Genomic DNA, 8,763 nt, shown 5'->3' with positions numbered 1-8,763 from the left:
GTAAAAGGCATCCCTGTTTCGTACAAACTTTGTTTCCAGCGATGTTAAAGAACACAGTAAAAAAGTACTTTCCTTTAAAAAAAAATCAAAAGTAAGAATCGGCCCTAATTTCCCACCAGGGAGAAGGCCCCAAGCCCTTCCTGGAACATTATCTGCTCTCAACTTTCCTCTAGGGTTGGGTCAGTGTCTTCTCCCAGAGGCATGGCGTACGCACCCTGGGCTCACGCTTTGGCCATGATCTGGTCCCTGGAGCCCTGAGGACCCTGAGATAGATTGGCTTCCCTCCCAGCCTGTCCAGGCCTCGCTTGGGTCTGCAGGTTGGTTGGGCCCTTCGAGGGCTCCATGGGTGGGCACTTGGAAGGTTTCTTTACTGCAGTTATGGGGGTGCACTGTCTGGAGGTGCTGCATGGGGGATCCCAGTAAATGGTCCCAGGCTGCAGGCATATCCACGCTCCTCCCAGCCAGGGCCCAAGTTTCAGAACCTGCCCCTCACCCTGTCCTTTGTCCCTGCGCCCACCTGCCCAGGATAGCAGAGGGCACTCCCCACTCTGGCATTTGAGGCTTTGTGCCCTTCTGGTCCCAAAGGCGCTGACTTAAGCAGATGACTTCACTGACACCCCTTGGACTTTGGAACACCTCTGTCCTCTCTGATTAATCCTCCAGGGGTCCCGGGAAGCAAAACGACCCCGTGGAAAGCCTGCTGACCTTGGAGGCAAGGAGCTGAATGGTTACCCCACAGATTAGTTCTCTGCTTAGGACAAGTTCATTAACCTATCGGACTCTCAGGTTTTTCATCTGGGATGCGAGGTGAAGCCTAAGGTTAACCTGGTGGAGGGCCTTCCCTGCCTCCCACTGAAATAGTGATGAAAGTTCACAAAAACACTAAAACCGTCTGGCTGCACTAGAAACTTTGTATATGTTTTGAGGTAAGGATAGAGCTCGTTTTTTTGTATGTAGATACCCAATGGTTCCAGCACCCTTGCTTAAAGACTGTCTTTTCTTCCAATGAATTATCTTGGCTTCTCTTGAAAATTAAATGACCATATCTGCTCGAGCCTTTTTCTAGATTCTCTTCTGTTCTATGTATCTGTATGGTCATCTGTATGCCGATGTCACAGTCTCGATTTCTGTGGTTTTATAGAAAGCTTTGAAATTAGGTGGTGTGAATCCTCCAACTCTGTCCTTTTTACCTTTTTTCAAAATTATTTGGGCTATTGTAGGTCCTTTTACTTTTTATATAAATAGAAAATCAGCTTTGTGATGTCTAACCCCAAAAAATCTGCTTGAATTTTTATTGGGGTTGCATTAGATCATTGATCAGTTTGAGGAGAACTGACATCTCAACAGTACTGAATCTTCTGATTCAGGAACAGGATATAACATTCCACTAAGATAGATTTCCTTGGGCTTCCCTGGAAGCGCAGTGGTTGAGAATCTGCCTGCCGATGCAGGGGACACGGGTTCGTGCCCCGGTCCGGGAAGATCCCACATGCCGCGGAGCGGCTGGGCCCGTGAGCCATGGCCGCTGAGCCTGCGCGTCCGGAGCCTGTGCTCCGCAACGGGAGAGGCCACAGTAGTGAGAGGCCCGCGTACCACAAAAAAAGAGATAGATCTCCTTTAACTCGTGAATATTTTCTGCTTTTTATCACACCAGTCTTGCACATTTTTTTGTTAAATGTATTCATAGTATTTCATATTTTATGCTATTGTAAGTGGCACTATTTTTTAAAATTTTCAATTCCTATTTGATTCTTATTAGTGTACAGAAATGCAATTGATTTTTGAACAACTGATCTGCTGTTTTGCAACCTGCCAAACTTACTTCTTACTTCTAGTAGTTCTGTTGTAGATCTTTTAGGATTTTCTATATAGACAACCTTATCACCTGTGCATATAGATGGTTCTTCTTCTTTCTTTCCCATCAGTATGAGTTTCATTTCTTTTGATTGCCTCATTGCCATGGTGGAGCCTCCAGAGCATGTTAAACAGAAGGGTGAGAGCAGACTTTCTTGTCTGGTTCCTGATCACAGAGAGAAAGCATTCTATTTTCTTACCATAAATTATGTTAGCCATAGATATTTAGTAAATCTCATTTGTTGAGTTGAAAAGTTCTTTGCTATTCCTAGTTTTCTGGTTTAAAAAAAATCATAAATACACGCTAAGTTTTGTCAGATGCTTTCTCTGCTTCTATTGAGATGTGACTTTGGTGGGTCCTTCCTGGTACCCTCCTCTGGTGACCTGCTCTCCTCCACTAACTAACCAGCCCCTCCCCTGCCCAGATTTGGTCAGAGGGGTCTGTGTGATCTGGGGCAATTGTCTGACCTATTGAAGCTGAACCCGGGCAAGGGCCCACATTTCCCAGTGGGTGGGCACCTGCCAGGGGAGACTCTTCAGAACAGACCTGTCCCAATCAAGGCCCCAGGCTGTGGGCAGGTGCAGCCCCTGATAGATACATCTGGGGCTGGAGGGCAATGGGCGGAAAGCCTGACTCAAACCAAAGGCTGATTCCCTGCGCCCCCAACGAGGACAGAGCCACTCAAAGTGGAAGTCCTTGAGCTGAAGGGGATTTGCCTGGACCCTGCCTGAGCCCCCAGGAGCTGTTTTCCCCCTCTGCAAATAAAACCAGGGCACTCACCCATCTAGGGTGGGAAAACATCCTGGAGCCCTCCTGCAAGGAAGTCTGCTTTTAATGATGAATCCAGGAACCATCAGCCCCTCAGGCACCAAGCATTTCCCAGCCAGACACCTGTAAAAGGTGAGGCGTGGCTAGCGATGCTCATTGGGGGCGTTACGAAGGGGTGGCAGAAACAATGATGACTTCTGTTTCCTACCTTCCTTCTTTCATCCCTCAATCGATATCAAATAATACATTCTTGCTGAGAAAGAATCTGGGAAAAGCAGAGAAAACATCACTAGGGTTATCGGGTACTGAAAATAGGTCTTATCTCATCTAATTAAGCAAAAACAATTGGCTAGGATGCGTCCTTAGCTGGGGAGAAGGCAGCTTTAAGCAGCTCTGGAGTGTGGATGAAATGGGCTGATTCTGCTAAATGTATCTGAAGTCTGGTCCAGGAAGCCCCACTTGTCTAAGTGACGTTTGTGGTAGATGACTTCATCAGGTGTGATCACTCGCCCCTCCTTCCTGGCAGACACACTGCTGACTTCAGGTGTGAGTGCGTGTCCTGTGCCCCACCCAACCTGCTCACAGCAGCCCTCTTCCTCCTGGTCCACAGCCAGGACGATGGGGGTCCTGGAAAGGGGCCGCCTCACTCAGCCTGGGTCCTGGGCTGTGAAGACACACAGAGGAGCCTGAGCAAGGAATGAGAGCTGTGAGCATCTTGAGCTCATTTGTTATGCGGCTTAACCCAGCAGAAGCTGACGAATACCACTTTGGAAACACCGTGGATAAATGTTTCACATGATTTTTTTCAGATGGGGTATTTGTTCCTTAATGAGGTAGTTAAAACATATTTTCCATACGTTGGATTAAATATGTATTCTGACTTTAGTTAATTGTTACCTTATCCGTTTTAGAAAATTGTTCAATTTTTCTATCTTATATTAGCAAAAGGCTAAAAGAATAGTCCAGGTGTCAGGCCAATTCTTTTTGGCAATACATATCTTTCCTTTATTAAATACATAGAAAAAATTTGAGCACAATTTGTGAGAAAATGTTCCTTTTTTTTGCTTAATAATTATCAATATTTAAATCATATTTATATAATTTTGATCATTAGTAATTAATATTAACTGCAATGATATTTTAATCTACAAGAAAAAAGTTTTAATACTTAGAGCTTCATGGTCATTGGAAAAAATGTATTTTTAATTTGCAATATATGTAAGTATCTTCATTTGTGATAGGATTAATAGGAAACAAAATAATAACAGGGTGATCTGTAAGAGGCTTTCAAGCATGAGACTATGCTATATTAAGATAGACATTGGTGGAGGAAATGGAAAAGAATTACGGGTTAAAGAAGAAAAAGGAAACGTACATTTTCTGATAGGTAGAGCTTATTATGTATTTTCTAAGTTGATATTAGTAAGGGATTCGTTATGTCATTTACATTCTAATGAGTACGTTTGAAAGAGAAAAGCAGCAGTTTTTGCTTAAATCTACTATTTATAATATCCTGGAAATTATAGGCTTTGAAACTTTTTAATACCTCACTAAAGTTTTTAGATGTCAACTTAAAACGTATGAGGGGTACCCAGTTTCTCCAAAATCTTTCAGAGGAAAGTTTGAGGACCATGGATCCACAGCTTGCCTGTCCGTGCCAGAAGGAAAGACCCCAGTGAGCCAGCCTTTAACCCTTTGAAAACTTGACCTCCTGAGTCACAGTCTGGAATCTGACCCTGAACCCTCGGAGACAGTGAAATGCACTGAGAGGTGGAAGGAGGGCGCCCAGAGGAGGTTTCAGCATCCTTGGGGACCATCCTTTCTCCTGGAAGCCACGGCGGGCTCCTTCCCTTCTTCCCCATCCTCTGCCCGCATCATCTTACTGACATTTCTTGTTTGAAACCCTTCCGCAATTTTCCCCTTGCCCTCCTGATGCAGATGCTTTCCTTAGTTTGGACCGCAGCCCCTTCCAACCGTGCTTTGCATATCCCTAAAGGCTTGTCTTCCACCACCCCACGTAGGTGACATTCAGAGTGGACAGTAGGAGGAGTCAGCCAAGGCCACGAGGGAAGGAAAGATGCACAGCCTAGAGGGTGAGGTATAGGCTGATGGGGACATGAGGGGCAGATGCAGACAGGGAGGCGGGCTGGGTCCCTGAGGGTAGAGGATCAGAGAGTCGGCACCACCACTGCCGCCTCCAGGGCTTCATGGTGCCTCCTGGCCCCATCACTTTGCAACTTCCTGTCTGCCCATCCAGTGTCCCATGAGGGCTGACGTTCTTACTGCCACACATGCCTTAAACAAAACCCCTCTGTGCTTGATGTGAAATGAAACTTTCTTGCCATAAAAGAAATATATATATATATATATTTTTTTTTTTTGACTAATGAACTTTAGAATCATCAGAATTCTCCTTGTGTCTTTCTCCCTGAACCCACTGGGACCTAAATTCAAATAGTAGAAAATCTACTGGCTGATTTGGGGGAATTTTTGTATTTTCAATATGGAGTCTTCCACTTATGGACAGGGCATGCCTCTCCTTTCCTTCGAGTGTCCTGCTGGCTCACAACAAAGTACTGTGATTCTATTCACAAAGGCCTTGCACATTTCTTATTACTATCTTCCTGCCTTTTTCTGTCCACGGCAGACAGATTTTTAGCTCCTACCTGTTCAGATGTTTACTGAGTCAGCAAGTGAGTTTGCACATCCTTGGCACTGGGTGTTCTCATGAGAAGATGCTATTTTATCATTCCAATCACTTAACTGATTCTTTCACCTCTTAATACGGGAAGGACGTGATTTGCCCACATTCTATAAAGGGTTGATGGAAAGGACACAATTATAGGTCTCTCTTTTCCTCTGTCCTGGCTTCAAATAAGACAATTAAAAGTTTTCTTTCTCAGCTCTGTTTTGCAACCTGTAACCTTTTCTTCTCTGTTTCTTTTCATGTTTCATCTTCTTGCCATTAGGAAGTAAATCCAGCACAGAATACATGCCAGACATTCCTTCCAGGCCCCGGGCCCTGCTGGCATCTCCTGACCTCCGCTTCTTGGCCGGAACCAGGGATGGGACTTCAAACCTTTCACAGTTCCAGCTACGATCGGAACACCCAGGTGTCTGAGAAACAAAATGAAAAAATATTTTGGCGACCTGTCCCCTCCTTCCTTCACTTCCCACGAAAGGCAGGGAGGCCTCCCCATCTCCCAGTGAGCAGGGCTTGGGAGGTGAAGTCAGACCATGGTGGGAAAGTGCTTTGGACATCAGCTGTGATGCATCTGTGTCCTGATTTTAATATACGGATGGGACCACCGACCTCTGGTGCCCTTAACCCCAAATGCATCCTTCATGATCCTCCCAGGTGACCCATCTATTACACAGTGGACCCGAGCCTGGATCCCACCTAAGACTCCAGGGTAGGGCCCATCCCAGCCCTGCCAGTCAGGATCCCCAAGATCAGCCCCTGCCTGCCTCATGTCTCACCACCACCAGCCCGCCATCACCTCCACGCTCCACGCTGTGTCCCCACTGCCTGCAACATCCTCCTCACCATCACTCCCTCCCTGCTCCACCCTCCCAACACGCTGGTCCTTGTAGAGCTGACTTCGACCCCCAGACCCCTGTGGGGGCCAGGCCGAGCCCCTCACCCAGGCTTCTGCAGGCTCAGCACACCCCCCTCTTTGCCCCGAGCCTTCTCCATTGCCGTCACCAGTGGGGAGTAGGCAGCATCGCTCCTGTTGGACGGGGCTTGTCCACCTCTTGTTGCCCTCCACACGCAGTGGAGGTTGCTGATGCCTACTGAGCGTGTGCACAAGTGCTCTCACTGCATAGAATCCTCTGGGGTCATCTGAGCATAAATGAGGACCGACAGAGCACCCCCTAACTGCCCCGTACCCTGACTGCACCTGCCCAGCAGATGGGGACAGCCCACGGCGGGACTCAAGGCCCAGGACCACCTAACTCCCAGCTCACACTAGGGTGTGGGGACAGCCCACGGTGGGACTCAACGCCAAGGACCACCTAACTGCCAGCTCACACTAGGGTGGGGCCTTGGACCAATTTGGTCTAGAGCCTTCTCCACCCTCCCCCGCTGAGAATCCAGGGTTCCCACACTTACCATGGTACCTCCAACCAGGACTCACAGATTTCTAATCCCATTCATCTGACAAACCTGCAGTGCATTGAATGGTGGCCCCCCAAAAAGATGTGTCCAAGTCTTAACCTCCGGTATGTGACCATGTTTGGAGAAAGGGTCTTTGTAGATAGGATTAGTTAAGACCCTTGAGATGAGATCATCTTGGTTTAACTGCATGGGCCCTAAATCCAATGACAAGTAACCGTATCAGAAAAGAAGAAGTGGAGGAGAGACTCAGCGAGGGTGGCCTGGTGAAGTGCAAGGCAGAGACGGAGCGACGCATCTAAGGACTGCCCGCCAGAAGCTGGAGAGAGGCGAGGAAGCGTCCTTCCCGGGGCCTCTGGAGGGGTCACGGCCCTGCTGACACTTTGATTTCGAACTTCTGGCCTCCAGAACTCTGAGAAAATAAATTTCTGTTGTTTTAAGCCACCCAGTTTGTGGTCATTTGTTACAGCAGCCCCAGGAAACTAATACGTGGACCCTCTGTGGTCTTGGCCTGCCACCTCTCCTCCCCGTCCTGCTGGTCGCCTTCCTCCACGGTGAGGGGCCCACATCCAAACCCCAGCGTCCCTCCCCAGATTTCCATATGGTGGCTTCCTTCCCACCGAGGCCCACCGGCCCGCCCTGGCCAAGATGCAGCCCACCTGCACTCCCTCACCTGCTCTGCTTTGCCTCTGTCCCCAGCACTCACCACCCTCTAGGTCACTGGTGCCCTTTGCTGGCGAGCCGACCCCCTTCACCCACCAGAACACAGTTCCACCAGGACACGGACCTTGATCTGTTTTGGTTTCTTCATTGATGCGTTCCGAGCACCTGGAACAAAGCCTAGCTCATAGTAGGTGCACAGTAAACACTGGTGAATGAATGAATGAGAAGTTCAAGGGCAAAGAAGCAGGCTCTCGTGGGAGAAGCCAGAGAGAGAGGAAGGGCAGTCTAGTGGTTGGGGGCTGAAGCCCCCGACCGTGCTGGGTCGCCGGCAATGCTCTCCGACGGCACTGAGGGTTATCACCCCTCCTTGGCCCACGTGAGGCTCCTGGAACCTCTGGCTCACTCAGATCAGACGTTCTTCATGTGCAAAGGAAAGCCTGCCCCCTTTACTAAATATCCCCTTGTTTTCGTGTGGATCCGTTTCAAATATTAAGTGTAATAGCAGATGGGGAGGCATGTGATATTTTCTCAGTAAATACCGATCGGGGCTGGGATCGGCTTCCATGCCAGCTGACCTGCAAGTGGAAGGGCCCCAAGGGCTCTTTATGGCTAAAATAATGTGTTGTAAATTTTTGGTGCTCACTGCAGTCGGAGCTCTGTCTTCCCCCTGCTCTGCTCTCCATCCCATTAATTACTTCAGTGGAGGAAGCCAGTTCAGGACTCCCACCAAGGTGATTTAACTTACAGGGTTGCTCCTTGGCATTCCGGGAAGGTGTTTTTCTTATCCACAGCACCTCCCCTCTGAAGCCAAGAAATTCCTTAGAAGGGGAAGGCAGGGGAGTGAGGGAGAAGCCACATCTGGGGAAGCGCCTTGGAGTCACAGACGCAGGCAAAGCGCCCGGGTGTCCAAGAGCACTACCTGCTCACTCCGAGCCCCGCAGGGCCACTCTCCGTGCTAAATGCGGGAAGGGCCAGGCTCCGTGCTAAATGCGGGAAGGGCCAGGCTCCGTGCTAAATGCAGGAAGGGGCAGGGGGCACGGTGCCTTAATCCTCCTGGAGGGGCCATGGGAGGGCACCATGACAGCCCCAGCATAAAGTTAGGAGACAAGCTTGAAGAGGCTGAGACTCGCACCGCTGAGTGGCCAGCCACGATGCGGCCCCAAGCTCCCGTGGTGCCGAGGGCACAGCTGCGGGCCCTTTGCAGCCCCCGTGAGCCCCGCACGACTCCCACCTGTCGCCACCCTCCAGGGTCTTTTGGGCTCCTGCAGGCAAGACCACCTTTGCAAGGACCATAAGCTTGCCCGCGTCAGCTGGGTCCTGAGCCCCGGGACAGGCAGGGGTTGTCATCAGCCCTCGGTGG

The sequence above is a fragment of the Phocoena sinus genome, chromosome 7, assembly GCF_008692025.1.
Source record: "Phocoena sinus isolate mPhoSin1 chromosome 7, mPhoSin1.pri, whole genome shotgun sequence".
NCBI classification, from domain to species: Eukaryota; Metazoa; Chordata; class Mammalia; order Artiodactyla; family Phocoenidae; genus Phocoena; species Phocoena sinus.
Note: the sequence above shows the minus strand (reverse complement) of the source record.